Genomic DNA, 22,921 nt, shown 5'->3' on the forward strand with positions numbered 1-22,921 from the left:
ATGTTTCAGCTTCCAAAACAAGGGCCACAAAGGGAAATGTGACAGGGGACTCTATTATCCAGAAGACCTCATGGATATGCACTCTTGAAGGGCTTCACCAAACATGCATCCAGGTAGCACTGCCCTTGCCACTTCCTGCTCACCAATGGTCAGACAGGTACCTTCCACCTGATCTAGCAGTTTACCAAAACAAATAAGGTATTTCTCGATGAAGTGACAGACATCATCACAGCAGCATCCATCAACAGCACTGCTAGCATGCTGGTCAAAGATCTAAACCTGTCTGTGACACAAGCCACAAAGTAACAAGATTCTAGCTGCAAAACAGCATACATATCAAACATCTCATCAAAGAACCATCCTACAACAAATGCAACACAATCAACACAATCAACCTGGTATCCAGTAACTCGGGACACACCATGCAGCCATCATACTCCTCCACACAATTCTCACCCATCTGGCCCAACCAAACCAGGCACACACCTCAACTCACTTTCAAGGTCTTCCCCATGAACACACAGAAATGAAACATCAACATCTTGGCCTCCACATCCAAGCTCTTGAAGACTGTCAATGTCTAACTGTGGGCTACCAAACGAACCCTAACTGAGACCATCAACACCCATGAATCCCTGAAAGTCACACTCAACAAACCTTGGTAGACATAGGACCTCATTGACTGCAAGCACAACATCTGCAGAAAAGAAATGTTCTGGAGACAATCCCACCAAGTAGAACGCCTCATCACCCTGAGAATCCCATACACAACACAATCCATGGAAGCAATTGGCAAGAAGAAAACAATATTCCAAGCATTGATGCACTGCATCAATCTGATGCAGGCCCTGAAATATCATAATCCAATGACAAATGTAACATCACAAACAGCCTCTTCACAGACAAGGTGATACATTGTCATCTCCAAACTCATAATACACATCCAACCAATACCAGCCTGCAATATATCAAAATGCACCAATTCATGGCAATTACTCTTGATTATCTGAACAACACACTTTCGGCCCTCGAACCCACCAACTACAAAGGCATTCCTCCCTTCGCCATTTTGAACATCATCAAATGTAGACGACTCATACCACTTCTCAATGTCATCAATGCATTCCTCACACAAGGCACCTTCCCAGATGCACTTAAAATGGGACAGATCCTCTCCCGCCGAAGAAACCCACATTGACCAAACATAGCCCCATCATGCATCTACCTTTCCTTTTCAAAGTGATTGATACTACTGTTGACATCCAGTTGCACAAAAGAATAATGGAGCACAATCTCCAACAGGAATACCAATCCAGTTTTCAAACATGATGCAGCCCATAGGCTGCCAACATGCAAGTTATATATGACACCCTATGCATCCTGGACAAAATAGACCCCCTGCTTACTCTTCCTACATGATCACTCTGTGATACTGTTAACCATAAAGCTCTACTCTGCATCTTTGCCTCGCTGAATGGCTTCAATGGAACAGTCCTCCGCAGGTTCACCTAATACCTCTCCAACAGAGAACAACTCATCCAAATGGGGAACCACAGATCCAAGAACAATCCTGTAAACTGAAGCGTTCCATTGACTCAAGCCCTGGCTGTTCCTTATCCAAGCGAGGATACCAAGTGCCTACCTCAAGGTTAACCATAAAAATACTAGGAAATCCCTTTACATATGCCTAAGTCCAAAACTGGCTAATTGACATGAAGCTTGATGAAATCACACGTCAGCTCTTACTCAGTGCAACATCCCACTGCTTTACTATCTGTTGTGAACTCTCATTTAATACTCACTTCACCAAGAGGATCCAAGGAGCATGATACCAGCTTATGCTTTTTCACAAATTTGTCTAGCATGATGGAGCACACCTCATCATAGGACTAAGGACATTTGACCACATTACACCATCATCAGGGAGGTTTAACTGCTACCCCGTCAAGCATGCATCACATTCAAGACAGCATGTGTCACACACAAAGTAGTCAGTACCAAAACACAACTGTACTCTACCCAGAAGCTCAACATCACTGGAAGCCAAGGCAACATCAGAAGTCACACATCGCAGGGATGGATTCAAAGAACTACAAGAAATAAAACACAAGAAACTGCCCATTGCCCTGCTATTCAACCTGTCTCTGAAACAAGTTACCAGGACAGATACAATGGACCACTTCCATTCTACATTTGCATCCCACACATCGTATTCTGCCTCTCTCCCTGTCTAGAGTTCTACCACTGCTCCCTCTATTCATCCCAACTCCAACCTTTCCATATTATTTCCTATACTCTTTCTCCCTCCTCCTGCAGACTTTTCCTGCTCTAGCTTATTTCTTTTTAGTCTTTACTACAAGGAATCCCAATCCACCCGACCCTAGTGTGCCTTATTGCAGATTATTGGCTCTGTATGAATGTTCTGGTGCAGAAGAAGCTGTTCATGGAAAATGAGATTTTCCACTTATTTGCCAATCCCATCATGACCCTGATCAAATATCTGTGTGATTCAATACATTGCCCCCTTCCTCCTTTAATCCATAAATTGTCTTTTCTCGTTCTCTACCCTAGCTCACTTACACACTGAAGCAACTCTAGTTTTGCCTGTGGTGGATGTGCAAATCAAAGTGCACACAAACCAGAAACGTATCTGAATTTCACTTACTTGTATATGTATGCAAACCCACACATCACTATTTAAAAAGTTGACCAGGACTGCACAAGACTCATAAACCAAATGCAGAAGCCTTTATAGGTGGTGCTAAAATAACATTTTGTCTATTCAGCAGGAAGGGTTGCGGGTCGAAGAATGAGAAATTGATTTTGTTTTACATGACTTGGTTTTCAAAGAATTCTAACACACTGACACTGCTTCCTAGTCTTCAAGCCTTATTAACACACAGGCATACCATTACTCTGCATGCACATCTGATGCTGTGATGACTCGACTTTATCACCTTTCATCTCTCATGCATCTTCCAATGACTTCATTAATCTACTATAATAACTGCTGAATGCAGATTTGCTGCAGGGCGCCTGCATTGCTCCATTAATCTTCTCAATAAAGTGCAATATGTTCTTCCCATTTTTTTGGATTCTGAAAGTAGTAGTACACATAATATGAAGATATTATACAATGGAAAAAGTTGGTTTAACCTCGATTCGATGTATGTACCAATGCAATCCTCCACTTACTGCCGCATAATGTATGTCCCTCATTTGCTCATCCAACATCATGGATTATTTTGTATTTACGTTAGTCTGATGGCAGTGGGTTTTTAAAGAGGCACCGGGATATTAGCAGACCTGTATTTGGTTTTCATTAGAATAAACCTCATGATGGGATTTCACGTTATTATACCAACCCTTTTCTCCAGTTTTATTTTAATTATGTTGTACTCTGCACGATCATATTCAATCATTCAGAACGGGGATACTCAATGGCCCTCATTACGACCCTGGCGGATTTCGCGGTGCTAAATGCACCGCGAAGCACGGCGGAAAGCCGTCGATAGCGCCATGGGGGTTGGCGGATTTACCACCCCATGCCGACCTTGGCGGAGCGGTAAATCCCCAATCCCCATTTTACCCTTCCCCATTCCCATTCTTGCCCCATAGGGTATAATGGGAGTGGGGAAGGAGTTAATTGCGCCGCCGTGAAGTACGGCGGCGTAATTAACAACGAGGTCCCTTAGCGCCATGGTTTTCTCCGCCCGGCAAAACCAGGCGGAGAAAACCTCCATGGCGCTAAGGGAACTCGTAGTACGGCGGACGGGTCCGCCGCGATTAGCGCTGGCGGAAACCCACTCCGCCAGGGTCCTAATGAGGGCCAATGTCTTAATACACAATCGAAAGGTGGATCAATAAATGAGCTGGATTTCGTTTTTCTTTCAACATACACTTCTCATATTCTCATAAGGTATTTTAATGTGCTGCTACTTCCTATTAGTATTTGTATACTTGTGCATGTGGCACGAGTCATGACATTTATTTGATTTTGTTTTCTCATAAACTATGTTTGTGTTTGCCTGAAAACAATGTACCTGTCCGCGTGCATTTTTAGTATGTTACTAATATATAGAATGTCCGCCAATGAAATACAAACATGCTGCTCTTTTGAGAAAAACGCTCATAACTTTAAGATTCACTTTAACACGCGGAAAACGATTTAACTCTATTGCCTGTATGCATATTGTTTTTTTCTGCAATTTAGAATGCAGCCAATGGCACCGTTTTTAAGCGCAGTTCCCTGTATTTACTAATAGTAATAAAGGAGCCCATTTGTTTGCGCAAATGTTTTTAAATTAAACACAGATTGCTTAATTGCTCATAGTGGTCAAAACTGTGCAACTGGGTGTGCAAGGTTAAGGTGGTTTTAGCTGAATTTCTGGGGTTTGGTGCATTAAGTTGTCACTTTAATGTCCATGCATCTAAAGTTTTTTCCTTGAATTTCAAGAGTTTTGTTACTCCGACATAATTGGCATTAATAATACTGAGAATCGGGCTAATGAAAACGACATTTCAAGTGTAGAAAGTAAAATAAAAAGGAATTGTGCAACCATATTCCCCCCAAATAAACCTGTTCTTTAAATACTTTGTTTGCATATTTAATCAACTTTTATATATGTACTGCTGAGAAATAGAACCTTATTAAAGTGTTACAGTAATGTGTGCAAAGAACGCACTCAATGTATCTTAAAATAAATCTTTACAAGACTACTGCCCACATGTACATATGTTTTTTTAAAACGGTTTTATAGCCGCGGGTACCAAGGATGCATGCGCAGAAAAATGTGGCAACGACTAGGTGGGGTTACCATGGCTGACACAGGGGATAACCACGACTATAATGAAATACATAAGGATATGTATTTATTCTTAACACACACTGTATCAAAAAGATCAAACAAAGGTCTTTGATACATATATACAGTATTTGTTTTTATTGTCTATTTTTATATCCGAAAAGTTGACCATGAAAAGGACCTATTTGGGGATATCAAAATAACAGGCGGGAACTGGGAAGGGAAAAAAATAGGATTCATACATATAACAAGAAGATCTATATTTTCAACTCTTTCTTTTTTTCTACGCATATTACTTTTCAATAAAAAAAATAAAATGTAAAGAAAACAATTTACAGCTGAGTTTGGGGAATTACTGTCTTCTTAGTCTAAGGGCCTCATTACGACCCTGGCGGTAAGTGAAAAACGATGGCGGTAAATGGTTACCGCCATCGTTTTCCGCCAGGTCCGATCATGACTCCTGACCGTAAACTACGATGCCAATAGCGGCATCGTAGTTAACGCTGCCGCTAACTGCGCTAAGGGTGCGCGCACGCGACCGCCCACACCGTACTTAGCGCCATGGCGGAAAGGTACGCAAATGCCGACCCAAGCGGACATGCACCTAACGCCATCACCGAGGCCGCTAAGTACCTTACCGCCATGGTGCAAATAACGCCATCGCGAACCAACCGTAAAGGGCCAATTCAAGTGAATGCAGCTGCCACAGGTGCACAGAAACAGCACAGGTGAAGGCAATACAGACTCAGGGGAGTACAAAAAGAGCACACCCCACCCCTACCCACACCCAGTCACACTCCACAATGATGGCAATACGACTAGCAATGTTGGGGCTGGAGGACCTGATAGCAATGCATGTGCTACTACAACAGCAACAACAACAACAACAGGCAGCACAGAGGAGACGCAGGAGGAGAAGGAGGGCAAGGCAGGCCCAGCAAGCCCCACCAGCACAGCCAGTGCTACCACGCAGGCAGCCCCCAATCCCACGCATCAGAGCCAATCCAAACAACCTCACTGCTGAGCAGATCCACACCCTGTACCGTTTGGACCGGGACACCATCACCGCCATCGTAGACATGACACACGACGACATCGTCAGCATGATAGAAAGTCCAACCGCCATCCCCCCCCTACTGAAGGTAGTGGCTGTACTCCACTTCCTTGCCACAGGCACCTACCAGCACACAGTGGGGCACCTGCATGGCATTTCACAACCATTATTCTCACGAACACTCATCCAAGTGCTCGATGCCCTCCTCAAGCACACAGGCGACCACATCTCATTACCACGGACTGCCCAGGAGATTGCAAACACCAAAGTGGGTTTCCATGCACTAGCCAGCATACCCGGTTGCAATGGTGCCATCGACTGCACCCATGTGGAATTGGTGGTTCCACGTGCCATGGAGGTACCGTACCGCAACCGGAAACAGTTCCACTCTATCAACGTGCAAATGGTCTGTGACTCCAACAAGATCATCACACATTGTTGTGCCCGATTCCCCGGATCAACCCATGATTCAATGGTCCTGAGGAACTCCACAATACCACGCTACATGGAGCGACATGCAGGCCCAAGATCCTGGCTACTCGGTGAGTGCAATGTCATGGAAGTGGGCATGGGAATGACGTACCAGTGCATACTCCACCTGGCAGAAAGGGGGGGGGAAGATGCATACTCCACCTGGCAGAAAGGGGGGGGGAAGATGCATACTCCACCTGGCAGAAAGGGGGGGGGGGGGAAGATGCATACTCCACCTGGCAGAAAGGGGGGGGGAAGATGCATACTCCACCTGGCAGAAAGGGGGGGGGGAAGATGCATACTCCACCTGGCTGTGAGTAACACAGAGAACGGATACAGAGGAAGGGCACTCACAATGCACAAAACCCCTCTGCATACATAGGGTGATGGCATGCAAAACAGGCCATGGCAGCAATGAGCATATACTGGTTGCATAGTGTGAATCAATTAGTGCATGTAGAAGTGAGCCAAGGTAACAGTTCCATGCCAGCCATGGTGGAACATCATGTTCCTGATCAGACAACATGACTGACACATACATTCTCGCCTACATACAGGTGATGCAGCCTATCCCCTGAAGAGGTGGCTCCTCACGCCAGTCCGGAACCCGCAGAACCAGCACGAGGAGGACTTCAACCGTGCACATACACGTACTCGTGTGGTCATAGAGCAGACATTCGGCCTCCTGAAGGCACGGTTCCGAAGCCTCAGCAGGTCTGGTGGGGCACTCCTGTATGGCCATGAGAAGGTGGCAAAGATCGTCATGGCATGTGTCATGCTGCACAATATGTGCGTCAGACGGAATGTGCCCCTGCCCCCTGACGCAGAACTGCAACCACCTGACGATGAGGATGAGGAGGGTGCAGATGGGCCGCCACCACATGGAGGAGGCGATGCACAGGAGGGGCGTGCCATGCGCCAAAGTATCATCGACCACTGCTTCTAGCACACACGGCTGGTGTTTATCGCATGGAGACTGCACTTGGGGCACTGTGTGTCTCTGGGACATGCACACTGTGGACTGTACACCAATAAAGCACACATACGCAATGAAAATGTCCACACATTTCTTTTTTTGAAAGAAAAAAGTGTATTGGAACTATGAACTGTCGTGTCACACCCCCTCCCACCTCCCCCCTGCACACCCCAACACACCCCCTCCCACCTCCCACCTCCCCCCTGCACACCCCAACACACCCCCTCCCACCTCCCACCTCCCCCCTGCACACCCCAACACACCCCCTCCCACCTCCCACCTCCCCCCTGCACACCCCAACACACCCCCTCCCACCTCCCACCTCCCCCCTGCACACCCCAACACACCCCATGTAGCTGTCAACAGATGCCTGTGACCGTGTCCACAGGCCGTCACAAGCCCCCTCTCCCGGCACCCGGGGCACCCCTGGCTGTGGAGCGCAGGTTGCGTCCAGAACGGCGCACGGGGCTGCTCTGCGCAGAACTGGCAGTGGAGGATGTCCCTGGCTGCCCCTGTGCATGCAGCTCCTGTCGTGTGTGGGTGAGGTCAGTGACCGCACGACGCAAGCCCGCAAGTTCGGCACAGATGTCCCTGGACATGGCCTGCATGGCATCCCTCAGGGTGGCAGTGCTCTGCGCCACTTCCGCCCTTAGTGTCTCCGTGGCCTGTTCAATGCTGAACCTAGCCCCCACACATTCCGCAGCATGCTCATCCAGCATTGCGGACAGTTGATGCTGCCGCTGAGTGATGTCCTCGAGGGACAGCTGGCCGTGCTGGCCCATGGCCAGTGCAGGTGGAGTGATGGAGGGGCTGGTCCCCTTCTGTGGAGTGTGGACAGGGCATGGGGTGGAAGGCCACTCCTCTGCCTCAGTGTGCCCCTGTGTGTCGCCCTCATGGGGGCTGGCGTCTGAGAAACAGGGGGAATGTAGTTGGTCAGTGGGGCTTCTGACCTCCTGCTCCATGTCCGAGTCAGAACATGCAGCTGTTGCAGCTGTCTCCCCGATGTTGCTGCTGGCCGCTGACCCCCTGCCTTCTGTGGCAGGCAATGTCGGTGGAGGTGGAGCAGCTGCTGCTGGCCTGCTGCCAACAGGGGTGCTTGCCGGTGGGACCTCCGGTATGCCTGCAGTGGGACCTGCTTGTCGTGGGGTCTGCCTCACTGCAGCTGAGGTTGAGGGTGCAGGGAGGTTGTCGTTGGACTTCGCTCTCTTCGGCGCAGGGGTGTCCTGGTCCTCTGGGTGTGATTCTGTGCCTGTGGTGGAGCAAAGGTGGGAGGGTGTTATTGATGGGTCTACGGACTTCTGAATGACAATGGTTGACATTATTTTGGCCAGTGGATGAGGCAGATTTCAGGCAGTGCCATGCAGGTTGTCTCCTTTTGGTGTGGTATGTGGATGCAGGTATGCGGGTGCCAGCAGTGTATGCAGGGTGGTGCTCGCATGTGGCTATGGGCAGTATTGATTTGTGTTGCATTTACACTCTAGGGCAACCTTGTGCTACACATGATTGGACTGCTGTGACTATGGCATGTCTTGTATGAGGCACCTACCTTCATCGCCTGATGTCGGGGCTCCCCTTTCCATCCCTCCAACGCCTTCGATGGATTCCATGCCGATGGTGGTAGCACAGATCTCCTCCCACGGTTGGAGTTTCAGGGGGGATTCCGACCCTCCACCGGTTCCCTGGGCAAGGTTGCGGTTTGCCGAGATGACGGCTCTGACCCGTATGCGCAGGTCATCCCAGCGCTTCCGGCACTGCTGTGGGGTGCGGGGTACGGTCCCCACCGCGCTGACGCGCTCAGCCACCAGGGCCCAGATGGCCTTCTTCTTCCCGATTGCTGTCCTGGTCATTTCAGGGGAGAATACAACACCTGCGTTCTCCTGCAGGGTCTCCACTAGCATGCAGAGTTCCTCCCGGCTGAATCGCTCCTGGCGCTGGCGGTCACATGCCTTTTTCACGGATTTTGGCATTTTCTGGAACTTGGATGGGTGGGTGTTTGGTTGGGACAGGTGTCAGGGTTGGGTCTGGTGTTGTTTGGTAGGATGGCGATGGATTGTGTTTTTAAAGATGGCCGACGGGCTGCTTCCCGTTCCGGCGCGATGACGCTATTTCCGGTTTGGCCTTTTACGGCCGCCGCTAATTACGGTGGCCGTAAATTACGGTGGCCGTAAATTACGGTGGCCGCTACTTACGCTGGCGGAAGGGCACCTTGCTCGCTTAGCGATGACGGTAGGGGCCTTTTCCGCCATGGCGTTAATTGCATTACCGCCATGGCGTAATGCTCGTGCGCGATGGGTCGTGATGTGGCGCTCTTTACGCCATCGTCCCACGGCGTAAACGCTCATTACGCCATGGCGGTAATGACGGGCGATTACCGCCAGGGTCGTAATGAGGCCCTAAGTCTTTAACATATTGAACATCTGTGTTCCAAAAACTGATTATATGACAACAACCCCTGAGCCGGGGGTGCATTACTGTGTGAGGTAATCCCCCAAGGCCCATAGTTAACGAAGACCCTGGAGCACTATGTGATGTACTAATGCCCCTCTGGCTCGGGGCTTATTGCTATTAGTACTCTGGCCCATTAGACCAGGCTAATAATAGTGTTTTTATCCAGTTGAAAGACACCATGGCATTTCGAAAATCGACTGGAATATGAAGTCAGTTCACCCTTTTTACAACAGTAAACAAAACTAAACAAAAAAATGGCCACCATGGTACGGGATAAGGGCCTACATATAGTCTGTTCTCTCTTTCCATGACAGCCATTAAAAAGATGGAAAAAAAACCAAAGAAAATAGCTGTCATGGAAAGGGAGAAGGGAGTATACATAGTTCCTTCTCCCTTTCCATGGCAGTCACATGCAGAACGAACACTGAGGGAAGTAGTGGTGACCGGTGTCTTGTGAGACTGCTAAGGCCCCGGTGAGGGCCAATCAAATTATTTTTAACAATCTGATTATCTCATGTTGGGTACTAATTGTACTTTAAACTGTCTACATGGATAACATTAGAACAATTAACACATTCAAGATATAGTGGAAAAACAAAACTTACAAAAAATAAAAAACAATAAAATAAAAAATAGACAAACTGAACAAAAGACAAGCGAAAGGAGATTAGGGTAAAAGTGGGTAAAAATAAGGAACAATTAAGGCGTTAAAGCACCAACAGTTCTTGCAGTTACTTGGTAAACCTTTCACCAACAAGCACTAGTAGCAATGATCAATATAACATTATTTTTCTGGGGGTGGGGTCATTATTCATGGTTGCGCACTGCAGTGCATCCTGTTTGGACAAAGTGTTTCAAACAGTCAATTACATTAAAAGTAGACCTCTTCAATCACGATTATTTTCTCATATTTGTGAATAAATGTGGGCAAGGTTTAAAAAGCTTCTACAGGACACAGAAGTTTGTTGGCTCTCAAGAAATTAAGTGCTTTCTTAGGTATATGAATTGAGGGAAATTATGCTTAAACTTTTTCACAAAAATCAGCACAATTAATTCTGTGATCCAATTCAAAACAAAGTTTGGTACACAAAATTTGGATGAGGTGGATAAAGACTTCCAGCCAATGTATTGCATCAGAAAGAACAAATCCTGGGAAGGCCTCCAACTCATTCAAGTGGCACTGCTGCACAACCACCGGTCACAGCTCCAGTGAAGAGGTAAGACCACATGTTAGCCAAAAAAGGCTGCAGCCCACTATGGGGCAGACCACCAAGAGAGTGTTAGGTGCTAGTTTGAGACATAGTTCGTAGCATCTATCCCTCATGTAGATTGTATTTAATTTCTCTCAAGGCATGGATGAGATCAGAAGTACAGGCGAGCCGGGAATAGAACAGGAGGGAAAAAAAAAGAAACCCAAGAAGGCACATGATGTCTGCACACCTCTGGGAAAGCTGTGGTTGGAGCAAGGTGGCAAGGGAAAAGAAATGAGGTCAACGTTGAAAGAAAGCAGATGGCAAAAAATATCCTCACTCAGCTTGCTCAAGGAAAACAATGGCTGGTGGGAGCAGAAGTCCAGTGAAGAGGAGGCGAAAACACTATCATCTTCCAGTAAAAATAAAGACAAAAGACCTCTCAAGAAAAGAAAGACTGGGTAAAATCTGAAAGAGAATACAGACGACTTTGACCCACATACTCTCATTCATCTCTGGTCATCGGAGTGGGAGCCCCCAACTAAAAAAGCGGCCTACCTGATGAGGGGGATCAGAACATGACTGGCCAAAAAAGCCAGAAACAAACTACAGACTAAGAGGGTAATTCATGGAATAAATGTGTGCCGAAAAGGGGAGTGCAAGCGTCAAAATAGCAGCGCACGCGTGCCAAAGCCACGCATGCAGCCGTTCATTAATTCAAGGAATGCGCTGTGCTAGTAAAACCTGGTATGTGCGCCAAATCCGTGGGTGGTGCACGCAGGTTCACACGTCACTAAACGTCATGCACTACGCGCACAGGTAAAGCGCACATCGTGTAGCTCACACGAGAAAAGTGGGCGGAACATAGGGCATAATACGCGGAATGGGGAACGACACGTGAAAATGTGGGCGTTACGGGGGAAGTACAGGAGGTAAATGCTCGCAACTCCCACACGCGCGCTAAGAACACGTATTCTATGGAATCGAACAGGGGAAAGGTGTGCGTCAAAAAAGACGCGCTAATCCAGAAACACGTACACGAGCAGGAAGCGGGCCGGCGCAGCATAAAAGTGCGCGCAAACAACAAACAAGCTCAGATGCTACGATGAATATACCGTTCCTCGCAGCAGTGGTTGTGGGACACCGCAGGAGGAGGCGGATAGCCAGGCCCCGCATTTTTTACCCAGGACCAGCCTTTTTGGGATGCCTGATGACCAGGTGTATGGGAGGTACAGGTTTCCACCACACATAATCCTAGACCTTGTGAGGGAGTGGGAGGATGACCTCACATCACACACCCTGTGCTCGCAAGCACTGAGCACCTTGGAAAAGGTGCTCAATGTACTGCACTTCTTGGTTACTGGTTCATTTCAGCGGACAAGTGCCATAGTCAGGGGGTGTCACAAGCCATGCAGTCACGCTGCCTACACCAGGTTTTGGCCATCATGGGTGCACGCCCCTCAGTCCGCAGGCACATATACATGCCCAAAACACCTGCAGAAAGGCAGGGTGTTGTCCAGCAATTTTACGGGGTGGCACACTTCCCCAAAGTCCTAGGTGCCATTTATTGCACCCATGTGGCTCTACGTCCACCCCGGGCCACTGAGCCTATCTATCGGAACTGCAAGCACTGGCATTCCATCAACGTGCAGGTTGTATGTGATGCCAAGGGAATCATCACCTCAGTATGCCAACTATCCATTGTCCAGCCATGATAGTTTCATATTCAGAATGTCACCCCTAAACCGAGACCTGGAAGCTGGCCGGCATGGCGACACATGGCTAATTGGTGAGTATAAATGCCTCTGCACATGCCTGCATGTCAGAAACTGAGAAATGGGAAAACCCCACTAATGACAACCATTATCACCTCCCCAGGGGACAGTGCCTACCCTCTGAGCACCTACATGATGATGCCAATTCAGAACCCCACCACACCACCTGAGGTAAGATACAACACAGCCCATATTGCAACCCGGGGCATAGTGGAGCGCACATTCGGAGTGCTCAAGTCACGCCTTCGCTCCCTTGACCGTTCTGGTGGGCAGCTGCTATATGCGCCCCCAGTAGTGTGCAGGATCATAGTGGCAGCATGTGTCCTGCACAACGTTGCAACCCGGCAGGGCGTGCCGGTGGACATGGTGGTGCCCCCACATCCCCAACCACATGCACGGCTGCTGCGCATGGGAGGTGAAAGGGCATGTGGCAAATTACTTCACCTAAATTCCCACCCCTGCAGAGTGCACACAGGCCTGGCACATACCAGCTCACAATCAATGATGATGACAAAAGGGACAGTTAACTGTCACAACCATACCAGCCTGAGATTGTTCACCTGGAAGTGCTACATTGTGTGCATCCCTAGTTACTCAAAGACACCCAATGCTGTGTCAGAAAAAGGCACAAATTCATGCAGCATGAATGACTACCCGGTTGCAAAATACCACATCAAAATAGTGGCATGTCACCCAACACCTCCCCAACACACCATGGCATGGCATGCAGTGTGAAAGCAACCAAATGAATGCACAATGCATGACACAAGTGTCACAAAGTGCACTCTCCTAAATGGAAACAGGCCACAGACAATTTGCTCTCAATAATGAAGAAAAAAACAACACACATGAACAAATACTTACCAGCAAGAGAAAACATCCGTACATGTTCAAACAGTGGCAATATATGAGAATTAAAAATCAAAGTAGTGCAAGTGTCACAACCTCACTAAGGCAGCACATCGACCACTTCCAACCGCAGAGTGTTGCTGGTAGGCAAATGTTTCAGTGTACTGCATACAACATGAACTGCATCTGCAAAGTAGAAGGGCTTGTTAAAACATGAAGAAGGTACATGTATATAAGGAAAAAGTCATGGATGTAGAACCATTCATAAATCCACCATGCAGTGGAGATTTCTACAATACCTAATAGGGATGCATACACAGTTTTGGCTACAGACTGTCCACACAACTTATGGGAGCCCAATGCCACTGTGTAAGTTACTGCCACTTAGTCACTCCCTTTGCAAGCCCATGGAAAGGAGAAACAGGAGGGGTGTGTGTGTCAGGAACTCAAGCATCTAACCCAAAGACAGGACAAGCCTGCATGTGCCCAGCTGGAATACACAGTGGATGCCTACAGGAGCCACACAAAGAAACACACTGTTTAAAAAAAAAAAAAAAAGAAATCAAAAATGGCCATGTGTGGATCAGGGGGTGGGGCACCCAGGAGGGATGAGGTACAGGGTGCACCCCAACACCCCCATGAGTGGATGTTGAGAAAAAAATAAATACCTCCATGGGCTCATGGCCTGCATGGCTACGCTACAGTGGGAGAACTGCCGTCGCTGTCATCACCCTCTGGTGGCACATTAGAAGGTGGGTGTGATATGGGAGGCAGACCACGCAAAGCCCTGGCATGCTCCTCCATGGCAGCAAGCATGCGTGTCTGAAATGTTTGGTTCTGCAGGATGATGGTACGGAGATCCCCATTCAGCACCTCATGGGTAGCAGGCATTTCTGCCTCCTTGGCCTCGTGTGATGCCCAGATCTCCTGATGGGTTGCCTGGAGCTCAGCTGACAGTGTGCGTGTCAGCTGCTTCAGCTGCTGTTCTGCCCTTGTACTCCGAGACACCTCAAGTTCACACAGATTATCTCTGAGGGAGCTGTGTTCCAACCTCAGGGCTTCCCTGTGGGCCTTTGACTCTACAGATATGGCTGTGCGCAGAGTCTCCAGCCCAGCCCGTCGCTCCCTGTCAGACGCCAACATGTCCTCCCTGTGTAAGTGGCAAATGGACTCTGTTGCCTGCTGCTGGAGCTCCATCTGCCTTTCAGGGGGGAGAATGGAAGTGGCCACTCTATCAATTGCCTGAGCCATCATTTCACACAATGCCCCCTGTTGTGCTGCTATAGTGTACCTGGAGTTCTCCCACACAGAATTGCCTGGTGGCGCACGACCACCGTGTTGGCGGGCACCACACCTGTTTGGGGCAAGGTGATGCACACCTTGCTGTGCTGGCACTGGCTGAGGCTGCAGGACTGCATTCCTCCTTTGATCTGCTGGCCCAGGAACAGGAACAAATATTGTGGAGTGTTTCCCTGCATCCGTAACCGCCAAAGGCAGACTTTCCAACACTGAAATCCCCATACAGGGGTCTACCCCCGGTATAGGTGGGTTGGACAGAACAGGATCCATGGCAGAAACACTCACCTACCACGGGACATATGTCTCAATGTCTGATTCAGCACCTGATTTATAGAGGTCTCCAGAGATGTACCCAGAGACACCCATGGACAGGATGGTCTGAAGGATGATTGGGTTTTCACACACCACTACCCCACGTCCTCCACTGGTGCCCGGTTGTGGCTGTGAGTACTCCTGCTCTGCACCATCTCCTCCTCCTCAACAGCATCAAGTGCCTCATCACCTGCAAAAACATGAAAGATTACTAGTGGAAACAGGCATGAGCACCATAGCACACGCACATAGGCATGACAAGGCAGAGACCAGTACATAAATGACACATGTCACACATGACAATAACTCTGGCATGCATGCACTGTCAATGAGTTGGAAGGGGAGGCAAAAAGCAGACACTGAAACCAACACATATGCTGCATGCTGGATAGCACTGGCATCAAACATTAGCCTGTGAGTGTCATGGACAAACCACATACATGACACATGCCAGCACACAGACGGCACGTACCATAGCCATGGCAGATTAGACAAGTACACCCAGATGGTAGCAAATCAATAGTGTCACCCATCCATGTGAGATGGACATCATGACATAAAACATGGAAAAAAAGAGTGTGAAAACACTCATGTGCCACACGCTGCAACAAAGCCAGTGTTCACTGATGCAGTGATGGCAGGCACATGGATACATCAATGGTTGATCACTTCGACATGAGAGGATAGAATTGTCATGTTCAACATTCAAACAGGGCCCAAAATGATTGTGTGCAGGCCATGTGTAGGTGCACATTACTCAATCAGCCTGACTGTTCAAATCTTTCCCATAATAAGTCAAGAAATGTGGCCCATTGTGCTGTGTAGTCTATGACTGAAGTATGTCACATTTGGGACAGTAGGCCACAAAAATGTCTGGTAAAAATGCTAATAATGTAATCAATCTGGCATAATGAACAGCAAAACAGTATGAACAATGTTGTGGCAAGAAGACAGCTGAAGGCCAAGGCAGTAATCACGTGCAAAAAGTGAACTGTGGTCAGAAGGGATACTGTGAAACGGAAACACAAGTCCGGGGCATGGTTTTCAGGGGCCACATGGGTGACCCATAGCAGTCATGACTACACAGCCTCACCTGGCTCTCAATCAGAACACATCACCCAAGCAACATACACATGGATTCACACACATGCATGGTCACTCACCAGACATTGCTTCAAGATCTGGTAGGTCTCCCACGCCTTGGATCTGATCCTCTGTGATGAATGCTCCAGCGATAGACTCATTTTCAGTGAGTTGTTCCTCCTCTGGTGGAGACCCACCGCCAGTCACCAGAGTAGAGGCATGATTTGAAGCCAGCTTGTTCTTTGCTCTGCATTTCAGGTCATTCCTCCGCTTAGAGCAATCATCAGCTGTGCGCTTCACAAATCCAAGGGAACTAATGTGGTCCGCCAGTGGGCCCTACGTTCAGCAGTCGTAGTCCTGCACCCTGCAGTCACAACCATTTCATGGCCATGGGCCGACACATAGCCCACAAATGCATCTAGTTCGGCATCATTGAAACTAGGCTTCCTTGATGTGCCGGAGTGGGTAGCCGTGTCTGGGGTCCAGCCTGTACCGCAAGAGCACCCTTCTTCGTCTTGGAAGGTGGTGTGGACCCTGAGTGGCTTACGCTGCTCTGATTGGTAGGGGCAGAAGTGCAGGTGGACTGGGCACTGGAAGTAGCCAAAGGCACGATGACCAACTGTCTCATTGCAGGCATTGGCTGCTGGGTGATGTTGGCAGGACCAACCTCGGTGTGATGGACTTGGACCAACACTGTCCCAGCTGGGATGCTCGGAGCTGGGGTGGATTGAGCTGCAGCTGCCCCTGCAGCCTCCTCACCCTGGCTACTTGGGGCAGCAGATGACATTGCTGCCCTAGATCCACGGGGCCTGATGAAAGCAACTTTCACCGCCACACGTGGCTTAGACTTGGTGACACGGAAGTCAGCCTGGGAGTCGTCCTGTGCAGGTTCGGTTGACAATATGGGCCGGTTTAACAAGGCCTGAGCTGGGATGGTGTCAGCTACATCTCCCTGAACCATTGGGGGGGGCATAGGTGTCCCTGATTGGTCATCCACACACTGGCCTCTTGGGCCACTCTGCACATCCTGGCCACATCCCCTACCGTGCCCACCTATTTGAGGTCGGCCACCTTTGCCTCGCTTACTGCTTGGTCGCCTTCCAACCATGGCAGGGATGTTGTTGTGCATATGGGAGTTGCAGTAAACAATTGTCCTGGGCAATCGGGGTGAAAGGGGTAGGGTACTAGATGGAATATGTACCCTAGTGCTCTAGCAAGGCTATCTGTGACCCCTGGGGGAAGATGACGGGTCACGCAACGCACCGGCACACCGAAAACAATATTTAATGTGCACGCAACCCCTGGTAGACCACGTGCGTGGAATGAAGAACCCGCACTACGCTGTGGCACCCAGAAACACAAAAATAAGCATACGCGTGGTACACGCAGCCTCTAATGACACCATGAATGGGTACGCGATACACGGGGGCAACCACAGTTGAAAAATAAGTGTGCAACTCACTGTCTGCCTGGAAAAATAATGTGAAAAAGACGGACGTGTGTGCGTTGGCAACACCCCGCCAAAAGAAGAATTGAACGCTGTCTGAGTATACAGGGAGTACGAACTGGAACCGTTGTGAAGTAATCGCATGTGAACCGACAAGAAGTACAAGAATCACCCGCTCGCTCTCCACAAAAAGCATGTACAAGAAAATGACATCCTACGCATACCTTTTAACCCAGCCCACACGTGCAACGTCACTTACGCGCGTACGCGCTAAGGCCCTTTCCTCCAATTGCACGCACTGACATCCGGACATGCAGTTTTTGCACGTGTACAATCAACATGCACCCTTGTTGAGGGAAATGCCCTTGCGCGTCACGTCACAGACGCGCTTACGCACTAAGGGCCTTTCCTCTAATTACACGCAGACGTGCAGTTTTTTCACGTGCCAAATCACTCCGTATCAAGCTGGCCACGCAACAACACACAGAAGACCACGCTGCTGTTCAGAAGGCCATTTTCCTGCCCCCCAGAGCCCCGAGCACGCTCCCACCTGCCATCTGCTGCTGCCTGCCTGCCTGCTGCCCACGTGCCCTTTGTGTTTTGGTGCCTGCACGTCAGCCATCTGCAGGGGTGAAGTTGCTGTGACCACCCCTGCTGGAACAGAAGGCTCCCGACTGGTATTCCATCGCTCCACAGCCCAGCCCCAGGACACAGTTGGCCACCCACACCTGCCTCTGGGGTTGCCATGTCGGACACAACACCATCTGGCACCACTGGCAACCCCCAGCCAGAGAGGCAGAGGGCTACCAGATTCAGTGCTAGTGAAGTTGGTATCCTGGTGGAGCAAGTCCTGGGGCAGTATAGGCCATCTTTGGAAGTTCGGACGCCGACAATGAAGGACGGAAGAGGATCTGGATGGACATCGTGACTGCCATCAATGTGGAGGGGGTGGCAGTCCGCGACATTCAACATGTCCGGAAGCGCTGGGAGGACTTCAAGTCCAGGACCCTCCACAATGCCTGGCACCTCTTGAAGGCAGTGGATGCCAGGGGGTGCCGGGTCTGCCTAACCAACAACCAGATGAGGGTCCTGGAACGTATATGCCCAGCGTTCCAGCTCCAGGTCCTTGAGAGGCAGACCCATCTGTAGTCGAGCGTTAAGTGTACATGCATACTGATTGGATGCTGTGCATGTTGAGGTGTGGCAGGAGTGTGCAGGTTGTACATATGTCTTTGTTGGGCCATGTATGCATGTGTATGTACAAGGAAATGAGCCTGCCGCATGTGAGTCCTCTCATGTCTGATGTCAGGCTCGCCGTCTTGCGCGGAGGCAGCACGTACACCTACCTCCCCGTTGGGTCTTGGTGCCTGGCTTATTAGGAAACACAGGCCACCGCGACCCGCCGGGGAAAGAGGGTTATGGCCTGCTTGATTGGATAGGTAAGGGGAATTAGGGTAACCGGGAAGTGGGTAAGGGAGTGGTTTTGGATTGGGTAAGGGGACTGGGGTTCACCTTGGTGTTCCCTGCTGGAGCTCCTGAGTTCGAGGTACACCTTCTCACACTTGTGCTCCCAAAACCTCCAGCTTAGACACGTATATGAGCATTAACATAAAACCATATACATGAGCGTTTCCATCACGCCCCTAATCAAGCATTTCCTGGGTTGGTATCTCCCAAGCACAATCTGAACCTTTGTGACCTCCCCCCCACAGCCCTACTACTCGCCCAATAGGTAGAAATCGAGACAGCACTTAGCTCTGAGTGTTACTGCAGAATTGCTTGCGAGGTGACTGCCTGTTCTTGCCGTAATGCCTCAGCGCAGAGCGAGATGTTCGTGCTGTCAGTTCTGCGGAGCTCCGCTACAAGAGAATCAAAACATACGTGAGGCCAGGTCAAGTCCGTGTTGTTTTCACACGGTTTACAAACATCAACATCCTACTCCACAAGACGCCGAGTTACTGCACTCGGTGTTACGGGTGCTCGTAAAAGGTCTGCAACCAAGTCTTGCCACACCACGTGGCGTGCCCAAGCCTTCCCCAGCTGTCCGGCGCGTACGCGCGCCTGATTGCCTAGGAAGTATTCCCCACGAGGGCCTCTACAAACACTGGTCTCGTTTTACTGTTGACAAGCGATCCACATTGATCGCTTGCGAAAGCATGCACTGAGAAGGAGAAGCACTTATCTGTCTGGGTGAGCGGGGCCTGCAGTTCTCACAGGCGGGGGGTGGCCCCGCAAGTCGCTGCCTGCAGGAGCCCTCTGCCGATACGTCTTCTCTGCTCCGCGTCCATCAGCGCAAGCAGGGATCCTTGCGCGCACCGTGCGCATGCGCTGTAGGTCAGGCGTGGTCCGGCAAGTAGTTCTTTGGCTCGCGAACCCGCGAGCATGCTGGGCAATGTAGTCTTTCACCGGTCTAGGTGCTGGATAGCGTTTTCTGCCACCCACAGCCCATTTCCTGCAATAAGGACACAACAGAGTCCTGAAATATGGTTGCCTGTGTCCCATTACCTTTGTCCCGAGCCCAGGTTGCTCCCTCCCATGCAACAGATCCACCTTGGTTACAGTGGTGGCCCTGACAGTACTCCCCCTCCCAACAGGTCCTGCTTTAGCGGGATTATCTTTGTGGAACCTGCGTACTAGTCGGGCAGCATGAACATTAGACGCTGGTTCCCAGGAGCGTTCCTCAGGCCCGTAACCCAACCAGTCCACCAAATAATACAATTGTCCCAGGCAAAAACGTGAATCTAAAATTGCTTTTATCTCGAACTCAGGAACCCCGGCTACAGTTATTGGGGGAGGTCTCTTTGGGAGGATGGACGCTGGGGCTGGTTTGAGTAATGCCACATGAAATACCGGGTGCACCTTCATTTGTGCTGGTAAGGTAAGGCGGACAGCAACTGGATTGAGAATCTTTTCCACAGGAAATGGACCCACAAACCTGGGCTGGAACTTGCGGGCCCTACCAAGTGCAGATTGTGCGTGTTCAACCACACCCTATTCCCAACTCGATATGTCGGGGCTTGTCCCCTGCCAGCATCAGCGTACTTTTTATAGGATGCTTTAGCTGCATTCAAATTAGCCATCATACTCTGCCAGACCTTTTCTAAATGTTCCTTGAGCGAGGCAACAGCCTGTACCTCTGTACTCGTTACCACTGGTACTGGCTGAAAGCGCGGATGGAAGCCATAAGTGCCGTAAAAAGGAGATACTTTGGTAGATGCGTGCACGGTGTTGTTATATGCCAGCTCCGCCAACCAGATGACGTCTGCCCACAAGTTTTCGTTATCATATGTCATACACCGTATGTATTGCTCCAGTGTTTGGTTCACCCGTTCGGTTTGCCCATCCGTCTCGGATGATAACTGGTAGACAATTTCAACTGCATTCCTGCATTGGTGCAAAAAGCTTGCCAGAAGCGTGATGTAAATTGCGCCCCACGATCCGAAACAATATGTAGGGGTATGCCGTGTAGACGGACAATATTTTGGAGGAAAAGGTGAACCAAAGCCTGAGCCGTGGGGACCCCTTTACAAGGTACGAAGTGCGCCAGCTTAGTTAGTGATTCCACAACTACCATCACTGTGGTATAACCATGGCACCTTGGTAGGTCTACTATGAAGTCCAGTGATATTGTGTGCCAAGGCATTGGCGGCGTGGGCAAGGGGCGTAGTAACCCGGCTGGTTTTTGGTGATCCGCCTTGTTTCTCAAACAACATTCACACATACGTAGGTATTGTTGAACATCCTGCTTCATCCGAGGCCACCAAAAATGACGTGTTAGTAGCTCGTAAGTCTTGGCTACTCCGGGGTGTCCTACAAATGGGGAATCGTGACACCACTCAATGGCTTGTTGACGAGTTGCTGACGTGGGGAGATATAGAGCAGTGCCGAAGAAAGGTAGTCCATCCTTTACAGTCTTCTTCTTGTCAGGATCGTTCCACTGGGCCAAATCACGAGCTGTCAATGCTTTTCTGATATTGGCAAACATGTCATCAACTACCACACTACCCACGATGCATGTTGGTGGTACTATAGGTTTTGGTTCTTCCATCTCGCACTTGGATTCCAATTCCGGGTAACGAGATAGGATGTCCGCTTTCCTGTTTTCTGCAGCTGGACGGTATGTGACTATGAAGTCGAAGTCGGCAAAGTACATGGCCCAACGTAACTGACGGGGGCTTAGTGCTTTGGCTGATTTCAGGAATTGCAGGTTTCTGTGGTCGGTCAAAATTGTTATAGTGTGTTGAGCTCCCATCAGGTAGTGACGCCACTCACCGAATGCCGCCTTAATAGCCAATAATTCCCTGTCTGCAATTCCATAATTGCGTTCCGCCGGTAACAAGGTACGAGAGTAGTACGCCACTGGATGTAACGGACCGGTGTTATCCCGTTTGGACAATATGGCCCCGAGAGCATAACTCGAGGCGTCCGTTTCGACAACGTAAGGACGAGTCGGGTCCGCATGTAATAAGACCGGAGCTGTGGTGAAGGCCTTCTTTAAGGCCAGAAAACTGGCTTCAGCGGCGGCATCCCATTGAAACGTTACACCTTTCCTCAATAGACAAGTAATCGGCTGCACCATGTTTGCGAACCCATCGATGAATCGCCGATAGAAGTTGGCAAATCCCAGCACTGTTTGCACGTCTTTGACAGTCGTGGGGGATGGCCATTCCATAATGGTTCGCACTTTGCCTTTGTCCATGGTTACGCCTTCTGGGGAGAGAATGAATCCCAAAAATTCCACTGTAGTTTGATGGAACACACACTTCTCGATCTTGGCATACAACTGGTGCTCCCTTAAACGCTGCAAAACAGCTTTTACATGGTCCTGATGCTCATCCAAGGTTTGAGAATAAATGAGAATATCATCTATGTAGACAATGGCGAAGAGATCCAAATAACCCCGCAAAACCTCATCCAAGAAGTGCTGAAAGGCGGCGGGTGCGTTGCAGAGGCCGAATGGCATGACCTAATATTCGTAGAGCCCATACTTGGTTCTAAATGCAGTCTTCCACTCGTCCCCCTCGCGCACCCGCACCAGATGGTAGGCCCCTCGTAGGTCGAGCTTAGTGTAGATCTTAGCATTTCGTACCTGATCCAGTAAGGTAGGGATTAAGGGCAGCGGGTATCGGTTTTTTATAGTTATTCGGTTAATCGCTCTATAATCAATACATGTTCTTAATTCTCCGGTCTTTTTGGGGACGAAGAATAACGG

Source organism: Ambystoma mexicanum, chromosome 8 (assembly GCF_040938575.1).
Source record: "Ambystoma mexicanum isolate Mex_15411 chromosome 8, UKY_AmexF1_1, whole genome shotgun sequence".
Taxonomy (NCBI): domain Eukaryota; kingdom Metazoa; phylum Chordata; class Amphibia; order Caudata; family Ambystomatidae; genus Ambystoma; species Ambystoma mexicanum.